General features: G+C 57.8%; 2 non-coding genes across 2 annotated transcripts; one reads left to right on the forward strand and one right to left on the reverse strand.

Annotated features, from left to right (window-relative positions):
• Window positions 1-869: 869 nt before the first annotated feature.
• LOC120376352 lies at window positions 870-1,059 on the reverse strand. Its single transcript, XR_005587236.1, has one exon. It is a non-coding gene; the product is annotated as a U2 spliceosomal RNA (small nuclear RNA).
• Window positions 1,060-22,472: 21,413 nt separating this feature from the next.
• TRNAI-AAU lies at window positions 22,473-22,546 on the forward strand. The gene has a single exon. It is a non-coding gene; the product is annotated as a tRNA-Ile (tRNA).
• The last annotated feature ends 1,886 nt before the right edge of the window (window positions 22,547-24,432 follow it).

Raw genomic sequence — 24,432 nt, forward strand, 5'->3', positions numbered from 1 at the left:
AATGTGGCCACCAGGGGCTTTTATTGTGGCCACAGCCTCCCGGGCTGTAATTGAGGGGGATTCGGGGGCAGCAAAGCAGCGGCTCTTCCCCCCGACTGCCTGCAGGGGCTGGTCCCTACCCCCTTCCGGAGTCATAAACACTGCAGGAGCCAGCAACCAGCGGGAGTTCCCCTCCTCCCCACGTGCGGTGGGGCTCAGGCTTCAGGCTTCTGCTCTGGGATGGTGGGTGGCAGGCTCAGTCAAGATACATGGAACGTAGGCTGGGTGGGGAGAAGTCTGTGTAACTCATCCAGTTATTGATATACATGTGACCTCGAATATTGCCAATCTGTGTCCCCCCACACAACCCCCCCCCCAACCAACCATCTCACAAACAGACCCTCAGTCTGGAAAGCATTCATCCCTCATGTTGTTGAAAAAACTCACAGCAAACAGAAGAATCTCAAAGAATCCTGTGGCACCTTATAGACTAACAGATGTTTTGCAGCATGAGCTTTCGTGGGTGAATACTGCTTGCACTGCTTGCATCCGAAGAAGTGGGTATTCACCCACGAAAGCTCATGCTGCAAAACATCTGTTAGTCTATAAGGTGCCACAGGATTCTTTGCTGCTTCTACAGAACCAGACTAACACGGCTACCCCTCTGATAGAAGAATCTCAGCTTTTAAAACAATTTTCCAGCAAGACAAAGAAACTCACAGCTGTAGACTCAGAAAACACTCCCAAGGAATTTTAACAATACATTGTTATGAAGAACTTAAGTGCTAAAGAAACCTGATTTTCCAACTAATTTAAAAAAAAATCTTCTCAAATCAGCATCTTTAGACTGAATCTTATTCTGCTTTTTTAACCACACAATTCTCTCCAAAAGGAGAGGCACTGGTCCTGGAAATAGTGCAATACCAGATCAATGCATGGGGTGGTCAGAGCAAGCTCTTATTCCACCCCCTTGTTTCAAAAATCAATTTAATATACAGTTCTCAAATAAAGGACCTATCAGATATTAAGCTGATAAGAACAGACACTACACTTATCTTAGCAAAAAGGCTGAGAAGCAATGCTGTTAGTCTCGGATGTTAGGCAGCCGCTCTTCCCCCACTGCTTTCTACTTCAGCACGAGGAGCTCCCAGACACGCACCAAACACCATTCACGACACTTGATAACTAGGTAACTCAAAGTGATGATCACTTCCCCGAAATGACTCCACTGGAAGAATTCAAAGCAAGAGCCCTTAACACACAATTCTGTTCAAAGACAGAGAAGTCTTTCACCCTCCTTCCTCTTGCTGGTTTCCCTGTACACGCCTAATTTGCATAAACCCACCCACTGACATGTGACTAACAATCTCTCACTGTTAACTCTTACAGCAAAACAGGCCAAAGAAAGCCTATGCAAGCGCTATACCGCAGCCCCACTGCTCTTTTCTGCTCCTTCTCAAACGTACAGTCATCAGGCACACACAAGAGTTTTGCTCCATACCAGTCCAGTTCCTTGTCTAACCACTGCACACACATGGTATAACCCTACCCTGAGCTGATTCCTGACTTTTGCGCTCAATACAGGAAAACGAGAATTGAGAGAGAAGCTGTGCAGGGAAGTCTTCCTCAACTTGCACTCCACTCCCCAAGGGCCTTTCGGGCTGTTCTGTGGACTTCAGGTTCCATTTGATTGCCAAGGTTTATGGTCTTATTAATTAGCCATCTCCTAATGCAAGGATGCTACATGACAGACTAAAGATCGATTTTCCAAAAGAGCTGAGAAACAGAACTAAAGCTGAGCACGAGGTGTTACATTTCCATGAACATCCAGAATCTGACTGTGCCCTGGCAAGTTCAATGCTTCCGAAAGAAATCAGAAAATAAGGAGCCCGTCAGGTCCCCCTGCTAGCACCCAGATCTAGTCAATCTGCTGGGAAATAAGGAAAAGGTGATGAATAAAGAAGTCAGGAAATAACAAGGAAATGAAGAGGTTTGTCGAACGGGTTTCTGTCCGATATACCATCTTCTCAGCTACCAATCAAAGTTAAAGACCTAAAGTCGACCTATCGGCATAAGTACAGATGGTTGAATGGAAGTTAAAAGGAGCTGCTGTCACAAGTGTTAGGAGCCTGCAAGCAACATGCAGACCATTTAAAAATGCTGCAATTAGAGGCTGCGACAAAGTTCTTCCTCTACCTTGGTGGGTCCTGCGCTTATTGGCAGATTTGCTCACCTCAGTGATCTTCCCCTCTGGTGGAACCGGGTCAACTCCTCCTGGGTCTGATCAGGAGTTGGGAGGTTTGGGGGAACCCAGGCCCGTCCTCTACTCCGGGTTCCAGCCCAGGGCCCTGTGGATTGCAGCTGTCTATAGTGCCTCCTGTAACAGCTGCATGACAGCTACAACTCCCTGGGCTACTTCCCCATGTCCTCCTCCAACCACCTTCTTTATCCTCACCACAGGACCTTCCTCCTGGTGTCTGATAACGCTTGTACTCCTCAGTCCTCCAGCAGCATAGCATAGCATAGCACTCACACTCTCTCACTCTCACTCTCACTCTCACTCTCACTCTCTGCCTCTCAGCTCCTTGCGCCTCTTACTCCCAGCTCCTCACACACACACCACAAACTGAAGTGACTCCTTTTTAAACCCAGGTGCCCTGAGTAGCCTGCCTTGATTGGCTGCAGGTGTCTAATCAGCCTGTCAGGGGTGCGGAAAGCCCTAGGGCGGGTGCAAGGAAGTTTTGGGCCCTAGGTGAAACTTCCCCCTTGCACACTCCCACCCAGCTAACCGCTTCTGTCCGTTCCCCCACCCCCCGCAGCTAACTCAGCCCCCCACCCGGGGAGCCCCCCTGCAGCAACTACTCCCCCCATCCCCCCGTGGCAGCTAACCCTGCCTGGGGAGACTTCCTCCCCACCCCACCCCCTGCCACGGCAGCTTACCCTGCCTGGGGAGACCTCCTGCGGACATGGGTGGCAAGTTTGTAGAAATTTTGGTGGTGCCCAGAACCCGCCCCCCAACTCTGCCCCCCCCAACTCTGCTCCCACCTGCCTAATGCTCTGGGAGGGGGCTCGGGAGGGGGAGGTCTGGGATGCAGATCCTGGGCTGGGGATTAGGGTGCAGGAGGGGTGCAGGCTTTGGGATGGAGTTTGGGTGCTGGGTGCAGGCTCGGGGCTGGGGCAGGGGGTGGGTGTGCAGGAGGGGGTGAAGGGTGCAGGCTTTGGGACTGAGTTTGGGGTTGGGAAGGGGTATGTGGGAAGGGGGAGGGGGTGCACCTTGTGGGGAGGGAGTTTGGGGATAGGAGGGAATACAGGGGTGAGGGCTGTGGGGCTGAGGATGAGGGATTCATGATGCAGGAGGGGACTCAGGGCTGGGGCAGAGGATTAGGGTGCAGGGGGATGAGGGCTCAGGGCTGGGGCAGAGGATTAGGGTGCAGGGGTGAGGGCTCTGGCTGGGGCTGAGGATTAGGGTGCAGGGGATGAGGGGTTCATGCTGGGGCTCAGGGCTGGGGCAGAGGATTAGGTGCAGGGGATGAGGGGTTCATGCTGCGGGGCTCAGGGCTGGGGCTGAGGATTAGGTGCGGGGGATGAGGGGTTCATGCTGCAGGGGGGCTCGGGCTGGGGCAGAGGATTAGGGTGCAGGGGGATGAGGGCTCTGGCTGGGGCTGAGGATTAGGGTGCGGGGGATGAGGGGTTCATGCTGCGGGGGCTCTGGGGGGGGGCAGAGGTTTCGGGTGCTGGGGGCTGAGGGCTCTGGCTGGGGCTGAGGATTAGGGTGCAGGGGGATGAGGGCTCTGGCGGGGGCTGAGGTTTAGGGTGCAGGGGGATGAGGGGTTCATGCTGCGGGGGGGCTCAGGGCTGGGGCTGAGGATTAGGGTGCGGGGGGATGAGGGGTTCATGCTGCGGGGGGGCTCAGGGCTGGGGCCGAGGATTAGGGTGCAGGGGGATGAGGGCTCTGGCTGGGGCAGAGGATTAGGGTGCAGGGGGATGAGGGCTCTGGCTGGGGCTGAGGATTAGGGTGCGGGGGGATGAGGGGTTCATGCTGTGCAGGGGGGCTCAGGGCTGGGGCAGAGGATTAGGGTGCAGGGGGATGAGGGCTCTGGCTGGGGATGAGGGTTTGGGGCATTGGGGAGGCTCAGGGCCGGGGAGAGACCCAGCTCCAAATATTGCTGGAGCAGGGCCCCCAGCCCTGAATATTCCTGGAGCCCGGGCACCGCACGCAGATATAACCTGCCGCCCCTGCCTGCGGAAGCTAAGCCTGCCTGGGGAGCCTGCCCCAGCTCACCTCAGCTCCACCCCCTCCACTGAGCACCCCGGCATCGCTCTAATTCTCCTCCCCGCCCAGGCTTGCGACGCCGACTGGAGGAGAATTAGAGCTGGGCTGTGTGCTCGGCGGAGGAGGCAGAGCGAAGGTGAGCTGGGGTGGGGAGCAGTTCCCCTGTGCGCCCCCTTCCCCCGTTACTGGGGACAGCCCTCCCCGCACGCCCCCCCCCAGCTCACCTCCGCTCCACCTCCTCGCCTGAGGGGGCTTTTAGACGCCTCCAACCACTAGGCGCCCTAGGTGGCCGCCTAGTTTGCCTAAATGGTTGCACGGGCCCTGGTGTTCACAAGCAATGTGAAAACGTGCAATTCCCGCTCACACTGCACAGGGGCAGCACAGCTCCGGGGTTCTCTGGAATCGCACAATAATGCCGGCTTTGTTCCCACAGCATCTGGAGCTTTGCACAGTGAGACATGGGGGTGCTGCAGCCCCCGCCGCAGCCCTCGTTCCCGCACCTCTGCTTCTCTGCAGGGAACTTGTTATGCCATGAGGGTGGGGGGGCAGGGAGACTGTGCAGGAGACCCAGGCCCACGCGCTGAGCACTGCAGCTCCAGTGCTGTGTGCGGGATTCATTTCTGCTCTCTGATAAAACTGCCCCAGGCTCCTCTGTCCAACTAATATTCGTCCAGGCTCCCTGGCGCTGTTAGTATCTGTCCAGAGCTCTCGCCAGCCCTGCCCCAGGAGAGCTGGGCGCTCGCCCTGCTCTAGGAGAGCCAGGCAGGCCCTGAGCACTAGACGGTGACCCTAGGCCAGTGGTGCCAGAACAATCTGTATAGTGGGGGGGGGGGGGGCTGAGCCACTGAACCAACTGTAACCCCTGGGTGTGATGGAAACCACGTCAAGCCAGGGGCTGCTGCAGCCCCCCCAGTTCCAGCACATCTGCCCAGGCAGCTCCCCCAGCCTGACACACACACACAGACCCTGCACCCGCCCCACCCCAGGGCTCCTCAGCCCAGAGGGGAGCCCCCCCCGGCTGAGTGGGGAATCAGAACCCCCCGAAATTACCCTGGGACCAGCATGATCTGCCTCCGCCCTGCCCTGCTCTGCATGTATTCGGAGTGAGTCAGTTTCCCTGTCCCAACATGTGTCCTGTTCTGTGTCTCTTCTCTTCCCCAGTTCCCTCCAAACCAGCCCATTTCCCCTGTATCCCGGGCTGGGTCTCTGCCAACCCCCCTTCTCCCCTCCTGCCCCCAATATCTCCCTGCCCCTACAGGTCTATAGGGCTGGATCCCTCCCTCCCCCTTTCTCCCCTCATTTCCTGCCTCTGGGGGTCTATGGAGATGGGTGTCTCCTCTGCCATCCCCTCTCCTACCCCCCATATCCCGCTGCCTCTAGGGGTCTATGGGGCTGGGTCTCTCCCCCCTCCATCCCCTCCCCTGTCCCCAATATCCCTCTGGGGCTCTGTGGGGCTGGAGCTGGGGCTCTCTCCCTGCCCCTGTGCTCCCCCCTGCACAGCATGTCCTGGGAGTAACTCAGATTCCCTGGACCAACATGTCACCCCCGCGCCCCACGTCTGTTCTCTCCCCCAGCTCCCTGCACCCCACCCCATTCCTCCTGCACCCTGGGCTGCGTCTCTGCCAACCCCTCTCCTCTCCTCCTGACCCCAAGATCTCCTGCCCCTGCAGGTCTATAGGGCTGGATCCTCCTCCCCTTATCCCCCATCCCTCCTCCCTTCCCCAATATCTCCCTGCCCCAGGCTGTCTATGGGGCTGGGTCTCTCCTGAAGCCCCGCCCCAGCGCGGGGCTCACAGACAATCCGCCCAGCGGCTGTGACGCGTAATGACGGAATCCCTCCCCGCAGGCGACTCATTCACTGGAGACCACAACGACAGAAGGTGTCACGTGTCCATGGGCGGGGTTATGCAGATGAGCAGTGTCTGGCGGCAGGACGGGGAGCAGCGAGAGGAACCGAAGGAGCCCGGCGGAGAGAATTCTCTGCGTGTGGACAGAATCCGGTGTGGGGAGGTCGTGCTGTGGGTGCCTGCACCGGAGTCACTTCGGGACAGGGAGTGCCACTGAGCTACGTAGTGACCAAAGGCGTGTGCATGGGGTGTGGTGCCTGGCCGAGCAGCTCATGGTGATAAGGTGCCCCTCACTCCCGACCCGCAGCCCCTGCTATCCCAGTCCTGACCTGCAGACCCACAGCTCTGCAGGTGCCCCTCACTCCCGACCTGCAGCCCCTGCTGTCCCAGTCCTGACCTGCAGACCCACAGCTCTGCGGGTGCCCCTCACTCCCGACCCGCAGCCCCTGCTGTCCCAGTCCTGACCTCCAGCCTCACAGCTCTGCGGGTGCCCCTCACTCCCGACCCGCAGCCCCTGCTATCCTAGTCCTGACCTGCTGTGATGGAGTAGGGGCTGTCTGTGTGGGGGTTGGGAGAGCCAGGGAGGATTTTAGGTGAGGGACAGGTATTCAGCCTGTACCATGAGCTAAGCAGGGGGGAGGGGAGGTCCACACCTTTGCCCGGGGAGCTAGACAAAGCCAGGGAGCCGGCTGGAGGGGGTTGTGTCAGTTTCGGTTTGGGGGGGAGAGTTCAGGGAATCCTATGCTGGGATCCCTGCACCCTGAACCCCAGAAGGACTCGATTGAGGGGTCCTGGTTGTGCTGTAGCCTGTGCTCCTGTCTCCAATAAACCTTCTGTTTTACTGGCTGGCTGAGAGTCACTGTGAGTCCCAGGAAGAGGGGTGCAGGGCCGGACTCCCCCACACTCCGTGACAACTGGTGGCAGCGGTGGGACCTACTGCGCCCCGTGGACGGCGCTTCCTGCAGTAAGTGACTGGGGAGCAGCAAAACAAAGGGGGACTGACGGGGACCAGGTGGGTTGAAGAGACAGACAGTTTCAGGAGGCGATTAACCCCTGGGAGTGTGTGACCAGAGAGAAGGACTCTCCGTGCTCACTTTTGCAGTGGGGCAGGAGATTTTACCCCAAGAGCCTTTTCCCCAGCTGATAAGAAGCAGAGAAACATCCAGGCTCCAAAGGTGCTAAGTAGCAACCCCCCTCCAGCACAGGGACAGAGGGAAACTGCTCCACACGCTAGCCCGGGCAGCCGCCCATTTTCTTTGGCAAATCAGGAAGGGCAAAGGCGAGACTGGAAGCACCTGGGGCTCATGCCCCAGCCTTTGTGACACCCAACCCCCAACTCCTTCCTGGGGCTCTAGCTGAAGCCAGAGCATTGGCCTGAGCGGCCAAGAAGAGGTTCCAGCCCTGAAGGGAGCAGGACGTTCAGCCCAAAGGTAAAACCGCACAAGCACAACCACGAAGGGACTCGACCCCTCAATCGCCTGATCCGAAGTCAGACGCCTTATCCATTAGGCCACGTGGTCACAGGAGAAAAGGCCCTCCAGGCACTTCTTTGGGAAAGGCCGACACTGACGCATCCGACGAAGGGGGGATTCACCCACGAAAGCTCATGCTCCAATACGTCTGTTAGTCTATAAGGTGCCACACGACTCTTTGCTGCTTTTGCAGACACTGTGTTTCTCAGGTCAGCTACTGAGGGGGGCCGAGACTCTCTGGGCACAAGAAGTCGAGTTCCCAGTGAGATGTGAGACTTAATTCTCTGGAGCCAGGTGCAGGGCTTTGGCAGGGAGGCTCAGGCATGGGGGATTGGGGTGCAGCGGATGGACCGGCTGTCTAGGTGGGGAGATTTAGTCTCCCTGAGGAGGAGGAATCCTGCTGACAGGCAGTGGCCAGGGCCAGTGCAACCACTAGGCGAACTAGTCGGCTGCCCAGCGTGCCAAGTGGTTGGCGGCACCAAAAATCGCACTCAGGGTGGGCAGTGGAGTGGAGGTGAGCTGGGGCAGGGGGCTGGGAGGTGCAGGGGGAGGGCTGCCCGCAGCAAGTAACGGGGGGGAGGGGGCGTGCAGGTGAACTGCTCCCTGTCCCAGCTCACCTCTGCTCCGTCTTCTCCCCTGAGCACGCTGCCCCCTGTCTAATTCTCCTCCCCTCCCAGGCTTGCTGCACTAAACAGCTGATTGGCACCGCAAGCCTGGGAGGCAGGAGAAGTGGAGCTGTGCTGGCGAGCTCAGGGGAGAAGGCAGAGCCGAGGTGGGGAGCTCCTGCAGGGGGGGCTTCCCAGTTCCACCCCCCCACCCCTGCATGGTAAGTGGAGTGACCCAGCCCCAGCCTGCTCTGCTCCCCTGCCTCATGTTGGTGTTGGCTGGATTTGTGCAGGTGTTCGTGTATGTTTGCAATTGTGTGTGTGCGCACGCTCTGCTGCCCTCTGCCAGCGCAACAACCATTTTTCCGTATGTCACAGCCCCCATACCGTCAACCCTGGTGGTGATTTCCCCATCTTACAAGGGCTGGCTGGCCTGACCCTTCTCCCCTCTGTGGAGTGTGGCAGGGGCTGCAACTCACCCCCTGTGGGGCAGAAGTGCCAAGGTGCAGGGCTCTAATGCACGTGGAGAGCAGCTCAGGTGAGGCTGGGCAAGGTAATAATAATTGGAGATATACCAATCTCCTAGAGCTGGAAAGGACCTCAAATGGTCATCAAGTCCAGCCCCCTACTTTCACTAGCAGGACCAATTTTTGCCCCAGATCTCTAAGTGGCCTCCTCAAGGATTGAACTCACAACCCTGGGTTTAGCAGGCCAATGTGCAAACCACTGAGCTATTCATCCCACCTATAAGTCCGTAGTCCAGAGGGTTGAGCAGGAAAGAGGCACAGTGGAGATGTTTCCAGGGCCTCGCATAACTTCTGCCATGTGGAGGGAAAGCCATTGTTTCAAAGTCCTCAGCACAGCTAGTGGAAAATCACAGGTGAAAGATGGGAGCTTGGAGTCACATGGGCAAGTCCACATCCATGCTTGATTTTGCTCAGTTATTGCAGGATGGATACTTTGCAGGATACGTCAGATGGAACGTTCATAGAAAAGTCTGTTCAGTGTAGATGGGTGTCTGCCATGGTCCACTGTGAGTTGTGTCCTTTTGATGGGCCACTCACTGGCTAACTACCTTGTGGGCGTTACCCCAGGAGCAAACGTATTTGAAATACAAGTATGGAGCCAGTGCTCACAACTTCAAGTACAAAAATTATACATGCATACAAATAGCATCATCATATTCAGCAAATCATAATCTTTTCATACACATCTTACATGCCACATTTTGTACCAGATTTGTAGCAAATATATAACAGTGGTTGCAATAATGATCTATATGCTCATATTTTGCATCTCCCTGTCAAAATACAACTGACACGTGTGGCTTTCTACAGAGTGTCATGATGTTAAAGTTGGGGAATTCAGTCTCTGTACTTGTGTGTAGGGGGTATTGCTTTGTGCCAGGCACACCGGGCTGTTAGCTGCACCCACTGTCCTTGCCAGGGACCCCTGCTGAACCCTGGGGGCTGCACTGCAGTGCTGGGGTGACTCTGCAGGTGGAGAAGCTGCTGTGGAGCAATGTAGAGCAGGTGCAGGAAGGAGCCGGGGTCACTATTCACATTCTGAACTGCACAATTTTCCAAATTTGGGAATGTCCGAGAACAATTCTAGGGGGAAAGTGAACGCAGAGCAGTGACACTGGAGGTGCCCAGACCTCCAATGGGGGCGGCGTGGAAATTAATAACCGGAAGATCATTTGTGAAATTAGTTGTCACTGACAAGATTTGTCTCTGTTCCTATTTCACGCTGTGGTGTTAGTTAGAAGAATCAGAACATATTTTTACTATATTAATTAAACACTTAATTTTATTTACCCAAGCCAAAAACTTAGTGTCACTTATTTTTCCTCTGTCCTAGCAAGAATGAATTTGAATTTTGTGACTTTCTGGAAAGTGCAGCGAGATTAAATGTGGGGAATTCAGTCTCTGTGTTTGTGAGCTGATGTTTTCCTCTCACAGGTCAGTGCCTGCATTGAAATACCAAGAGGGATCTAAGGGCTGGTGTACACTGGGCACTTCACTGGCAGAGCGACGTCTCTCACGGTGTGAAAAATCCCCACCCCAAACCCATAGAGTTAAGGTGACCAAGCCCTGGTTAGAATTGTTCTGTCAATGCAGCTATTACAGGGGTGGGAAAACCCCTCCAGTCACTGTCTACTCAAAAGTGCTATAGCAGGGCCACAGCAGCGTTTTAAGTGTAGATAGAGTGAAACTAGATCTGGCTCCAGTTTGCACTGTGGATGCTCAGGCACTAAGACTACAGTAATAATAATAACAACAATTCAGTGTTTCTGTAGTTGGTAGGATTAGAACCCACACAGGGCAACCCCAATGGATTTCTACTCCATTGCTTTAAACATTCAGCTATAACTACTTCATATGCAGCTGTTTGAATGTGGGTGAAGGACTCGGGCTGAGAAATGATTTAACAGGGGTTTGTTTCAATTGGCCTGATTAAAAACTATGGCTAAAAGGCAGCCATCTTGTTAGTACTTGTACCTGTGTAGGGACACCCCAGTGGGTGTCAAGTCCATTGCGTTAACCAGGAGTAGTAGATTATTTTATCTAGGTACAAATTTCTTGGTCAAGTTCTAAACTCCAGGGAAAACAATACACTGCTGATAAGAAGAAGTATATAAAAAGATTTTGCAGCCACCATGGGCATAACTATGATGTGAGCAGCCCAAGGTTTTCCTCCCCCCAACCACACATCCTCACCCCCTCATGCTGGATCATCTGCTTGGCCCCCTGCCCCATCTCGGGGTGCGCTGTGCGGCGTGGCTGGGGATTGTGCAGTGGCCCAGCACCAGGCAATGCAGAATGGACACCACACGCCCTGCCCCTCCTCACCCAAGCTGCCCCCTAAGTGCATTGGAGCCCAGCGCCCTGCACCTGGGCACTCCTGCCCCACAGGGGGTGAGCTGCAGCCCCCACCACACTCCGCAGAGGGAAGGAGGGTCAGGCCAGCCAGCCCTTGTAAGATCAGGAAATCACCACTGGGGTCGACGGTATGGGGGCTGTGACATATAGAGAAACGGTTGTTGCGCTGGCAGAGGGCAGCAGAGCATGCACACACACACACACGCTTGCAAACATACACAAACACATGCATGAATCCAGCCCCCCCCACACACAATTGCTAATATACACAAACACCCGCATAAATCCAGCCAACACCAACACAAGTACTAACAGATGCAAACACACACACAAATCCAGCCACATGAACACACACCTGCACAGCCACAATAACCCCACAGCTGCAAATAATCCCCCCCTACAACCACTGCAGAAAACCAGACATACACAAACACACACACACACCATCCCCATTCTGTACACACACCTTGAGTCACTCACTGTGACACTGAACACTTCAATTGGATGGGGGGCCCAGCACCGTGGCTATTTCCGGCCCCCCAGGGCTTGTGTAGGTGGCAGAGTGGGGGCACAGGAGGCACGATCCAGTGCCAGCCAAGGGGGGGTTAGAGATGGGAGGGGGGCTGTGGTTTCTGCACCACCTGGTTCCTGGCACAGGCTCCTTGGAGTATTTGCATTTCTTACCCCATCACAACTTCCTGCTCAGCCCCCTCCTGCTGTGCAAGATGGTTGGGGGAGGGGAGATAGGAACTTGTGAAGGTTTTTATTCTTCCTCTGAATCATGTAGCACTGGCCACTGTTGGTGATAGGATACCTTATAGGCCCACTGACCTATTTTGCTATGGAAAATCCTATGGTATATTAGATAGTGAAGTACATTATGTAGGGGAACAGGATTACACCTTTCACCAAAGCATCCAGAAATGGCCACTGTCTGAGGCAGAATATCAGATAAAATAGACCTCAGAAAGTTCTGGTGTGGCATACTGTAATGTTCTATAATAGAAGATTGAATAAGTAGACACATTTGTTTTGCCTCCCTCTAAAGCATTCAGCATTAGACACTATTGGGGATAGGACAGCAGACAAAATGGACTATTCATCTATTCCACCGCATGGTAGCGGTAATAATGATCGGTAGATTATCTACAGTGCTTTTCATTAGATTGCTGAGTGCTTTACGAAAGAGGTCAGTATCATATCCTCCATTTTACAGATAGGAAAACTGAGGCATGAGATGCCGTGACTTGCCTGCGGTCACCATGGTAGGCCCATGAGACAAACCAGGTCTCCTGAGTCCCAGTCTAACCACTGGACAACACTGCCTCCCGTATGGTTTGGTATTACACAGTGAGATGCAAACAGTGTATGATCGCCATTAAAATATCATGCATTAGCCATTGTTGAAATGAACCCACACTACTTAAACAACTGATTTATCCCTTTATGGAGAAGCCTATGGTATGATATTGCACAGTAGGATACATAGGAATTAAACAGCTGTGTCCTGGCCACTGGTGAAGACAGGATACTAGGTTAGATGCGTCAGTGGCTGATCCGCTGTCAGTACTTCTAGTCTGGCATGGTGGGTGAAGTATGTGATGATGGAGAGGTGGGGTGCGTTACACTTTTCTGGGAAGCAGTGTTACTCAATCTCTTCACATTAGCAACTTCATATTCAACACGAAATTGTTTTGTGACTATTCCCCAGACATTTACTATTGAAAAGTAAAATAAACAAAACAAAAACAAACCAGTGGTAATATATTTAATCTGTGCCTGTACTTGTTTTCAAAGGTTGACTGGGAGCACTTGACCTTGAAGAGTATGGATGAGCAGGCAGTGGGAGAGGGGTTTGTTTGGTTGGCTTTTTTTTGCCTTTAAGAATTAATAATACATAGCTCTTATATACTATTTTTTTGTCAACAGAGCTCAATACATTTTACCAAGGAGCAACATCCCTTTCTGGAATGTGTTTTCTCCAAAAGTAGCTATTGTGTCATACAGGAGGCCTGTGATATGCAGGGGGTCAGATTAGATGCTCTAATGGTCTCTTCTGGCCATAAAGTCGACTAATTTCTGAAAAACTGAGTGTAGCATTGGGAGCAGCGTCTGATGTTTTCCTGTCTAGCCGGCTTGCTGCCTAGAACGAACGCTCCTTGAGTGGGGTGATCCACAGGGAGTAGCTCAAACCTCCAAAGTGCCTGGCCAGGGGCAGGACATTAGCCCAGCAAGGGAGGGGTGTGGCAGTGACATCACAAAGGCCTTTTGCAGGACCTCAGCCTATTGGTCCAAGGTGGTGGGGAGGTGGTGACCTCACAGAGAGATGCTGACATCAGCCAGGCAGGACAGGGGCGAGAGGCCAGGGAAACCTCAGAGACCCCTGTGGCTTTGCTTCAGCAAGTCTCCTTCTCCAGGTCTCTCTTTGAGGACTGAGGGAGTATTCGGGTTCACGTACGTGAGCGCCAGGAGGAACCTCTTTCGAGTTTTCTTCTTCCGTTTTCCTGATTTTACTAGAAAACAGCCGTCCCTGTTTAGAAGGTAAGAGCCTCCTCGAGGTTTGAAACCTGTTCAGTCTGATCCATCTGGTGACAGTTGAATTCTAGGCATGGAAAACACGAGCTTAAGGAGGCAGAATTTTATTCCGTACCTGGGATTTTGTCCCTTAGAATCACTGGGGACATTAGGGTTTGTTCTTTTTGTTTCACCTTTTCCTCCATCCCTCCCTCCTTTCTCTTCGTCTCTTGCTTCTTTTGTCCTTTCTCCTGTTCCCCTCCCAACACCAGGAACAGTGTCGGGGTGTGTTTGGGGTGGGGGCAGAAGAGGGGATGGGCGGCACTGGGGAGGAGCTTGGGGGTGTTGGGGGCGGGGCAGAAGAGGGGATGGGCGGCATCGGGAAGGGGAGCTCAGGGGTTTGGGCACGGGGGCAGAGAGAGGGGACGGCGGCACTGGGGATTGGGTTCTCGGGGTGTTTGGGGCGGGGTAGAGAGGGGATGGGCGGCACTGGGGATTGGGTTCTCGGGGGTGTTTCAGGGCGGGGTAGAGAGGGGATGGGCGGCACTGGGGAGGGGAGCTCAGGGGTGTGTTTGGGGCGGGGTAGAGAGGGGATGGGCGGCACTGGGGAGGAGCTCAGGGGGTGTTGGGGCAGGGGCAGAAGAGGGGATGCGGCATCGGGGAGCTCGGGGTGTTTGGGGCGGGGGCAGAGGGGATGGGTGGCACTGGGGAGGGGTCCTCGGGGATGATGGGGCGGGGGCAGAAGAGGGGATGGGCGGCACTGGGGAGGGAGCTCAGGGGTTGGGGCGGGGTCAGAGGGGATGGGCGGCACTGGGGAGGAGCTCAGGGGGTGTTGGGGCGGGGCAGAGAGGGGATGGGCGGCACTGGGGAGGGGAGCTCGGGGGTGTTTGAGTTCAGGAGCAGAAGAGGGGATGGGCGGCATCGGGGAGCTTGGGGGTGTTGGGGCGGGGGCAGAAGAGGGGACAGGCGGCACTGGGGAGGGGAGCTCAGGGGTATTTGGGGCGGGGCAGAGACGGGATGGGCGGCACTGGGGAGGAGCACAGGGGTTGGGGCGGGGCAGAGAGGGGATGGGCGGTAGTGGGGAGGGGAGCTCAGGGGTTGGGGGCGGGGCAGAGAGGGGATGGGCGGCAGTGGGGAGGGAGCTCAGGGGTTGGGGCGGGGCAGAGAGGGGAGGGGCGGTAGTGGGGAGGAGCTCAGGGGTTGGGGGCAGGGCAGGGAGGGGATGGGCGGCAGTGGGGAGGAGCTCGGGGTTGGGCTGCTCAGGAGCCGCCTCGCGAACGCTTCAAGGCCACGTGACGCCCTCTCGGAAACTCCGCCTCTCCCGAGACAGCCAATAGGAAGAGGAGGCAGAGCCCTGACCAATGGGAGCGCGAGAAGAAACCTTCCCCCGCCCAGTTCCAGTGTGAGGTTGGGGCTGCAGTGACCAGAGCCCCAGCAGGGTGCAGCGGGGCTGCAGTGACCAGAGCCCCAGCAGGGTGCATCGGGGGCTGCAGTGACTAGACCCCAGCAGGGTACATCGGGGCTGCAGTGACCAGAGCCCCAGCAGGGTGCATCGGGGCTGCACTGACCAGAGCCCCAGCAGGGTGCAGCTGGGGGCTGCACTGACCAGACCCCCCAGCAGGGTGCAGCGGGGGTGGCTGCACTGACCAGACCCCCCAGCAGGGTGCAGCGGGGCTGCAGTGACCAGAGCCCCCAGCAGGGTGCAGCTGGGGCTGCACTGACCAGACCCCAAGCAGGGTGCAGCGGGGCTGCACTGACCAGACCCCAGCAGGGGCTGCCGGCCGGGGGTTCCCTGCAGTTTGGTGCCATTCACAGGAGACCCGCAATAGCCTGACCCCCACCCCTGTCCGAGCTCCGCCCTGCCCCCAGCCCACTGCCTCTTGAGCAGCCCCCTGCGGTGTCACCACTACCCCCGGCTGTGTCCCCCGCAGCTTCCCAGCCCCAGCTCCCCTCGGTGGCCCCCACACTTCCTCCTGCAGCCTGCCCCATTCCCCTGAGTCCCAGCTTCACCCCCGACATCTCTCCAACCCACCTCCCCATCGCAGCCTCTGCCCCCAGTGCCCGGCCCTGCTCCCGGGGGGCAGAGGCCCCACCCCCCGGCCGCTCCACTCCCCACAATGGGCAGCTGCTGGCGCTGAGGAAGGGGGGTCTGGGCCAGGCCAGGTGCTGGGCCGATCCTGGTGAAAGAGAGACGAGCCGGCAAGGCTGAGAGGCCCCTCCCTTGTCTGGGGGGGGGGACAGGGGCTCCCACAATTTGGCCCGTGTCACCCTCCCCCCTCCAGAGGAGCCGTCCGCGCCCAGCCGGCCGGGCGCCCGCGCCACCCCGCAGGGGAGCCCCAGTCCAGCAGTGCCCCCCACCCCGCCCCCATCAGCAGCCAAGCCGGGAACCTGCCCCTTCTCCCCTGCGAGGGCTGCAGGACTCCCTGCCCCCGCAGCACCAGCCTCCCCCCATGTCCCCGGGGTGGGGTGGGGGAAGGGGGGATTCCTTCTTCCCATTGCCCAGATCCCACCCCCACCCCGGGCTGCCCAGACGGGAGCCAGGGGCTGCAGCAGTTGGCTGCTTCCCCAGGAGCTCCCTAGGAGCCGCCAGGAGAAGGGACGAGATTCTCCACGGCGCTGCAGCCGTTCACACTGGGACCCGTCTCACACGGGGGAAACTGAGGCACCAGGGAGGGCGAGATGGGCTGCACCAGCTCAGATTGGGAGTCTGTGGGAGAGCCAGGAATAGAACCCAGGAGTCCTGGCTCCATGGGCAGCAGGACTCCTCCACTTGGGAGGCTGGGCGGGCCGGACTGTGGCCCTGCCCCAAGGCCTGCTGCCACTCAGCCTCCTCCTGCCAAAGCCCCGCCCACACGCCCATTCAGCCCGCCCACACTCCCCCTTCAGCCCCGCCCACAAGCCCCTTCAGCCCCGCCCACGCCCCCTCAGGACCCCTTTGTTCCACTCCCTGACCCCCGCCCACCTCTCACGTCTCTTCCCCCGAGGCCCTGCCACTTGTGCCTCTTCGCCCCCACCCCCAGGCCCCCACCTGTCTCTCTGCTGTTTGCACCCCCGGCCTCTCCCCCCACGGCCCCATGTGGCCGGATGGAGCTTGGGAAAGGGCGGAGTGAGGATGGGGCCTTGCGGGGGAGAGGACTCGGGGGAGCAGGGCCTCTGGGTGGAGCACGGGCCAGGTGCCTCCCCGGGCCCCTTATACCCACCGCCCCTGCCTGGCTCCCGGCCTCCCCGGCTCTAACCACTAGACCCCGCAGCACTGGGACAATTTGTATAGTGGGAGGTGCTGAGAGCCAGTGAACAAACCTGTAAACCCTGCACAGGATGGAAACCACTTCAAGCCAGGGGGTGCACAAGACTGGCCCCCACTCCCTTCCCAGAGCCAGCGGTGGGACCCGGATACCCTGGCTCCCAACCCCCACTCTAACCACTAGCCTGCACTGCCCTGCCACAGCTGGGGAGAAGAACCAGGAGTCCTGGCTCCCAGCCCGGCCGTGGGTGGAGCAGGACGTACTGGCCATGGGCTCAGCTGGGCATCGCTTACCATCAGGCTGGATGGTATCCCAGTGCTGACCTCCAGACCCACAGCTCTGCTGGTGCCCCTCACTCCCGACCCGCAGCCCCTTGGTTCCCCCCAGCACTGACGGTGCCCCTCACTCCCGACCCGCAGCCCCTGCTATCCTAGTCCTGACCTCCAGACTCACAGCACTGACGGTGCCCCTCACTCCCGACCCGCAGCCCCTGCTATCCCAATCCTGATCTCCAAACTCACAGCTCTGCCGGTGCCCCTCACTCCCGACCCGCAGCCCCTACTATCCCAGTCCTGACTCCAGACTCACAGTTCTGCTGCTGCCCACTACTCCTGACCCGGAGCCCCTTAGGCGTCCACCAGCTCTGACGGTGCCCCTCACTCCCGATCCGCAGCCTCCTGGTCTCCCTCCTGCTCTGCTGCTGCCCCTCACTCCCGACCCGCAGCCCCTCCTATTCCAATCCTGATCTCCAGATCCACAGCTCTGCTGGTGCCCCTCACTCCCGACTTGCAGCGACTGGGCTTCCCGCAGAGCTCCCCAGTCACTGTGCTGCCGGTGCCCCTCACTCCTGACCCACAGACCCCTGGGCTTCCTTCAGCTCTACCGGTGCCCCTCACTCCCGACCCGCAGCCCCCTGGGTTCCCCCCAGCTCTAGTGGTGCCCCTCACTCCTGACCCGCAGCCCCTGCTATCCCAGTCCTGACCTCCAGACTCACAGTTCTGCTGCTGCCCCTAACTCCCGACCCGCAGCCCCTCCTATCCCAATCCTGATCTCCACACCAAGAGCTCTGCTGGTGCCCCTCACTCCCGACCCGCAGTCCCCTCGATTTCCCGCTGAGCTCCCCAGTTACTGCGCTGCCAGTGCCCCTCACTCCCGACCCGCAGCCCCTACTATCCCAGTCCTGACCTCCAGCCTCACAGCTCTGCTGGTGCCCCTCACTCCTGACCCCCCGCCCCCTCGATTCCTCGCTGAGCTCCCCAGTTACTGCACTGCTGGTGCCCCTCACTCCCGACCCGCAGCCCCTTAGGCGTCAACCAGCTCTGACGGTGCCCCTCACTCCCGACCCGCAGCCCCTGCTATCCCAGTCCTGACCTCCAGACTCTCAGCTCTGCTGGTGCCCCTCACTCCCGACCCGCAGCCCCTGCTATCCCAGTCCTGACCTCCAGACTCTCAGTTCTGCTGGTGCCCCTCACTCCCGACCCGCATGGGTCACCCCTGGAGCAGGTTAAAGCTGCAGGTTGACAGTGGGGTTGCTGCCCCTGTGAACAGCTGCTGTAGCACCGCCTGGGCAGGACAGGGAGAGCCAGTTATACCCCCCCTCCCCCAGCCTGTATCAGGGAATGGGAGCTCTCACACCCTGGGGACCTACCCACCAGAGATCTTCTCGGGGGGGAGAGTGGCACCTACACACCCAGGATCTTCTAAAGAGGGACAAGGGCATCCACTCCGGGATCCTCTGCAGAGGATGGACACCCACACATCCAGGATTCTGTATGGGGGGCAGAGGTACCCGGACACCTGGGCTCCTGGATGGGGGATGGGGGGCACTGAAACATCCGGGATCTTACCTGGGAGGACAGCGGCGCCTGCACCCCGACATGAGATGGGGGCGGGGGAACCAGGAGCATTTCCCAGTTCCAGGCTGTCCCCATCTGACCAAGGCACAGAGCTCACAAGCAGAGTTTAAAGCTCCAGCTGCCAGGCAGCAAAACAAGCTGGGCCCTGTGGCTGGTGCCTGTGATCCCAGCGCCTGGGGAGGCTGAGGCTGGTGGATCGCTTGAGCTCAGGAGTTCTGGACTGCAGGGGGCTGTGCCGATCGGGTGTCTGCATTACGTTCAGCATCAATATGGTGATCCCGGGGAAGCTTGGGGTCTCCAGGTTGCCTAAGGAGGGGTGAACCGGCCCAGGTTGGAAACGGAGCAGGTCAAAACTCCCATGCTGATCAGTAGTGGGATCGCGCCTGTGAATAGCCCCTGCAGTGTAGCCTGGGCAAGACAGTGAGACACAGTCTCTTTTAAGACTCCCCCCCCCCCCGCAGAGCCTGGAGTGGGGGATGGGAGCACCCACACGCTGGGGAATCTGACTTGGGGGGAGGGACGCCCCCTGCCACACGGATCTTGAAAAGGGGAACAGTGACACCCACAGAGCCTGGATGGGGGCAGGGGAACCATACATGGGAGCTAGTTCATGGGGTGGGGGGACACACCCATATGCTCCGTTGCACCATTCTTAATGAGAAGAACGGGGGCATCCGCACAACACGGATCCTTAACGGGCGGGGGGACACCCACACACTCCACTATTAACCAGGAGGGACAGGGGCACCAGACACCCCCCGTAGCGTGGAGAACCCCCACATCCACCGGATCCCTCATGGGGGGTAAGACAGAGGGGATTGTAATGGGGCCCAGCGCACCCACGCACCAGGGATTGTTAAGGGTTGAAGGGACAGGGACACCCACACACACTGAGATCACATCATTGGAGGCATAAACCCTCCACAGAAGGACCTGGTCTGTTCCATGATGGCAGCCCAGCCTGGGTGAGTCAAAGTCTCTTTTTGTACACGCACGCCCCAGTGATCCTGACTAGGGGGAGAGAGACACCCACCCCCCAGAGATCCTTAATGGTCTAGGGTGCACCCACACACCAGGGATTCTTATGGGTGGGAGGAATGGAGACAGCCAGACACACTGAGATCACTTCCTCCCAGGAGCCTGGGCCAGACAGGGAGACACAGTCCCCGTTTACATATCTGCCAGAAAACCTTCCTCCCACTCCCTCCACACAATGTTCTTATCTGGAGGTGAAGCCAGGAAACCACATGGAGGATTCTTATCTGGGGAACTGGGGGGACCCACTAACCACCAGAGATTCTTAAGGGCAGGAGGAACAGGGACTCCCACCTCTGCAGCATGGGGGTGGGTCGCCTGCTGGGATCATCTGGGCATATTTCACCTCGTCAGCTCCCTGCCATTGCCTTGGGGGCCCCTTGTTCGCTGCCTCTGGTACCCAGTTTAGCCTCCTTCCTGAGGGCTGAAACGCTTTGATCTGTCTAAGGTCTGTGGGATCAATACGTGTCATGGTGTAATTCTGTGTTATTCGGGGGTCAGACTAGCTGAGCTAATGGCCCCTTCTGCCCTTAAACGCCATGAAAACATTTCCCTGGTTTCTCCTTGCGCCTGACAGACACCACGGTGAGGGGCCCAAGAGAAGATCCTGGACACAGCGCTCTGGCTCTTACGTTACTTGGGGACGTCAGCGCTTTCCTAGCAAAGCTGCTGCTAAAGCGCTGGATTTGGGGAACGGTTCGGCTCCGGTTCAGAGATCTGCCTGCGGGGTGTGAACCTGCCACGAGGAGCGGGAAACGCAACCAGCAACGGGAGGCGTTGGCTGAGCTCCGGGCTGCCCCCGTGTGGCCAAAGCTTAGAAGTGAGCAGCGGAGTTTAAAGCTGGCGCTGGGAGGGACCTGAACACGCGGGGCACGAAGGCTCCTGCGTGTAACGCTTGTTGGGTGGGCAGCTGAGCGTAGCTGATTGCCAGAGTTCAGGGCTGCACCCCGGGGTGCTGAGCAGGTGTCTGTGCTCAGGTTGGCATCACTATGATGGTATCTGGGAAGTTTGGGGCCACCAGTTCCCCCTAGGGAGAGGGGAGCCAGCCCAGGAAAGGAGGCTTTCAAAACTCCGGTACCAATTGGCCGTGGGACTGCCCCTGTGAAGAGCCGCTGCAGCCCCGCCAGGGAGAGCCGGTCTCTCTTTATGCAGCCCCCCCCCATTCCTCAGGATGAGGGTTGTGCTCAAAGTTCTGTGCCCCGTGTTTTTACCTCCATGTGAAGCGCACAGTGCAAATAACCCTCAGCGCATCAGCTCAGTTCCAGGCTCCACTTCCACCCGCTCAGGCAAGATGGTGCAGAGGAGCCCCTGGGTGGCTGTGGGCCTGGGGAGGCTGGCTTTTGATTTTTCGGCCGTTCTGCTACGGGCAGCAAGGCCAAACGTCAGATGGCCGACTCTCCCGTCCACCACGCTCATCAGGAGCCCTTAGTCAACAGGCTCGGAGAATGCGGGCATCGCCCCCCACTACCTCTCGCATGCAAAGCGAGCGCTCTGCCGCTTGAGCTAATTCCCCGCAGCTGGCCTGACTCTCAGGCACCGGGCAAAAAAAGGCAAGGGCTCTGTGGCCTTAAGCAGAACACAGCCTGAAACGGGGGCGGGGCGCTACCAAGAGCTGGGGAAGGGGGTCCGAGTCCCAGCCACGCTCCTCGGCACAAACACCAACGCTCCCTCCCTGGAGTTTGTCTGGGCTGAGAGTTAGCCCCTGAAACAAGCACCAAACTTCAGAAGACAACGCAGGGATAGATCACTTGACGATTGCCTGCTCTGGCTATTGCCTCTGAAGCGCCTGGCATCGGTTACTGTCAGAAGATGGGATAGTGGCCTAGATGGACCATCGGTCTCACCCAGGAGGGCCATTCCTATCTTCACCACTTTCCTCTAACCCAAGCAAAGCCAGGAGCAGGCCCAGCTCAGCAACTCTAGCAGACTCCCTGGCCCCCGGCCCAGCATACAGCAAAACGACCCTGCCTCCGCCAGGATAGACAGCCACCGACTCCCTCTTCCAGACCAACACAGCCCTTCCCTGCTTTGGCTGTCTCCAAGCTGTCTGCATGCTCTGCTCTGCTCCACGGCTGCCATGCTGCCTGAGATCAGAAGGCTGCGAGGTCTCACGGTCTCAGCTGAGCTGGTATGGCATGCCACCCCGCCCATCTCCTCATTCCCTTCATGGACCCCTGGGATGTGAGTAATTCTGTATTTGAGTGGCTCTCCCTCCCGGCCAATGAGCTTGGCGTAGACTAGCAGGGAGGGAGGAGGAAAGGGATTGTGCTCCAGTGAGAGCTCAGAAAGAAAGGTGCAGGTCCCCCACTAGAGCCCAGCCCAGCAGAGCAAAGCAGAGCAGAGCAGGCTGGAGAATGTGTGTCTGGGTCTGACTACTTCTCCCATACTCTTCCATTTGAGCTAACTTCCCCCAGCTGTCTCCAGCCTCCCAGTCAGCGCAAGGGGGAGAAAGGCCGGGGAGGAAGAGCTTTGTGCTCCGCAAGGGCTGGCTTTTTGGGAGGCCAAGCGGGGAGAGGGATGGAGGCCACTGGAGGAGCTGAGCCGGCTTCTAAAAGAAGGTCCTGGGGCTGCCTTGTTGCTGGAGAATGCGGGTATTGATTCCGCTGCCTCTCGCATGCAAAGCGAGCGCTCTACCACTTGAGCTAATTCCCCTACCTTGGTAGGTGGCGTCTCGATCCATCAATTCGATAACGGAGGCCACATCGTTCCCCGCGCCAGCCAGTGACTCCTTCCAAAAGGGTCAGGCAAGGCAGGGCTTGCCGTCGGCTGGCTAGCTCAGTTGGTTAGAGCATAGTGCTAATAACACCAAGGTCATGGGTTCAAGCCCCATGCTGGCCACTCCAGGAGGGAGAGGGTGGCTTCTGCTCTTTTGGCTGACTGCTAGGGGTGGCAGAGGCCAAAACCAGGTGGGCCGGGAGCGGGCAAGAGCCCTGCTGGGCGCAGGCGCCGGGCAGGACTAAGCTCCTGACACCTCCTTGGGCTCCCCTCCCTGGGCTCCTCGCTCCACCTGCTGCCTGAAAGGAACTTGGAGACGGGTGAGCCCGGCCGGCTGCCTTCCAGGCTCATAGGAGGCCAGGCTTGAGCTGCCCGCCCGCGAAGCCAAAATCGTAGGCCTGCCGGCTCGCCCCCAGTGTCCACAGAGGTTTGACCTGATGGCCTGAATTCTTGCCGGCCGCCAGCTCCACCCAAATGTACCCGACGCCGGATCACGCTCCCCAGCCCAAGCCACAGAGGAAGGCTTAATACTCGGCACCCCAACCTAGGGGAGAGGCTTCACACTCCGCCGGCGCAGGGTGACCTTTGGGACTTCCCTGGACACCATCCTCCCACCGCCCACAGCCAAACCCCCCAAGCCCACCCCTCCGACAGGAAGGAGCAGGAGGACCACTCCGCCCAGGGGCACCACCACTCGAAGTCAGCTTCACTTGCTTTCTCTTCTACCCCTTTCCTCCCAAGTTATGCGCGCCTCATGGGAGCCGGCCCTGGGAAGACGCAGGCACGGCACTCTGACTGGCGCAAGCCAAACGCCCCACACCGAGAGTTTAGCACGGGCTCTTGAGGCACTGGAGGAACCCCATACAGACGCACTGACGGAGCTAAGCTTTACGGCCAAGGGCCCTACCTGTGCAGAAAGCCAACTTGCTTGTGAAAAAGACTCCTCTTTCGGCTCCCCTTCCAAACTTCCAAATGCCTCCAAATGGGAAAACACACACACTGAAACACCCAAACGGTCCTAACGCTGGGGCCAGGTGAAAAAGAAAAGCAAGGAAAAGATTTCTAAATGGCCACCCTGCCAGAGTCGTACAGCTCCGCAAGTGAAACCCGTGGGAGGGACATTACACAGAAAAGGGGAATGGAAAGCTGCCCAAATTGAGATGCTGTGGAAAGGTACAGCCCCATCGCTACTCCTACTCTGCACACTTCTTGCAACAGCTGATGAACGGCCAGGTGCTTTTCGCATCCAAGCCCACACCAGGGGAAGACCTTGAGAAGTTTCCCGTGGCTTGCCTGGTTCAGCTGGTCAGAGTGCGGCACTCGTGGAGGCAAGATGGTGCAGAGGAGCCCCTGGGTGGCTGTGGGCCTGGGGAGGATGGCTTTTGATTTTTCGGCCTGACCGCTACGGGCAGCAAGGCCAAAAGTCAGATGGCCGAATTTCCCGTCCACCACGCTCATCAGGAGCCCTTAGTCGACAGGCTGGGAGAATGCGGGCATCGCCCCGTCATATGTTTATTTCCCACTTCGAACTTTAGCATCCACAAGATGGGGACCTGCATGGGCCCCTCTCAACTTAAATACTAGTTTAGATCTGGTAAAGCTGCCACCCTCTAGAAGTTCCAGTGTCTAGCACACGCCCTGTTCCCCCAAACCTTCCCTGGGGAACACAGATCCAAACTCCTTGACTCTTAACCCTAAGGGAAAAAACCATTCCCCCACCTTCTTCCCCCTCTCCTAGTTGTTGGGAAAGATACCTTGATTCAAACTCCTTGAATCAAACAAAGAGGGATTCACTTTTCCCCCTCCACTTCCCCTGAAAATCCAAACAAGGGAAGAAATCAATCAGGTTCTAAAAAGAAAAGGATTTTATTAAAGGAAAGAAAGAAAGTACACTATCTCTGTAACACCAGGATGGAAAAACCACGAGGGGTGCTGCAGGATAGCCCCTCCCCACCAAAAAGCAATGCCGTGACCCGGATTTGAACCGAGGTTGCTGCGGCCACGGCGCA

This window comes from Mauremys reevesii, linkage group 12 (assembly GCF_016161935.1).
Source record: "Mauremys reevesii isolate NIE-2019 linkage group 12, ASM1616193v1, whole genome shotgun sequence".
In the NCBI taxonomy this organism is placed as follows: domain Eukaryota; kingdom Metazoa; phylum Chordata; order Testudines; family Geoemydidae; genus Mauremys; species Mauremys reevesii.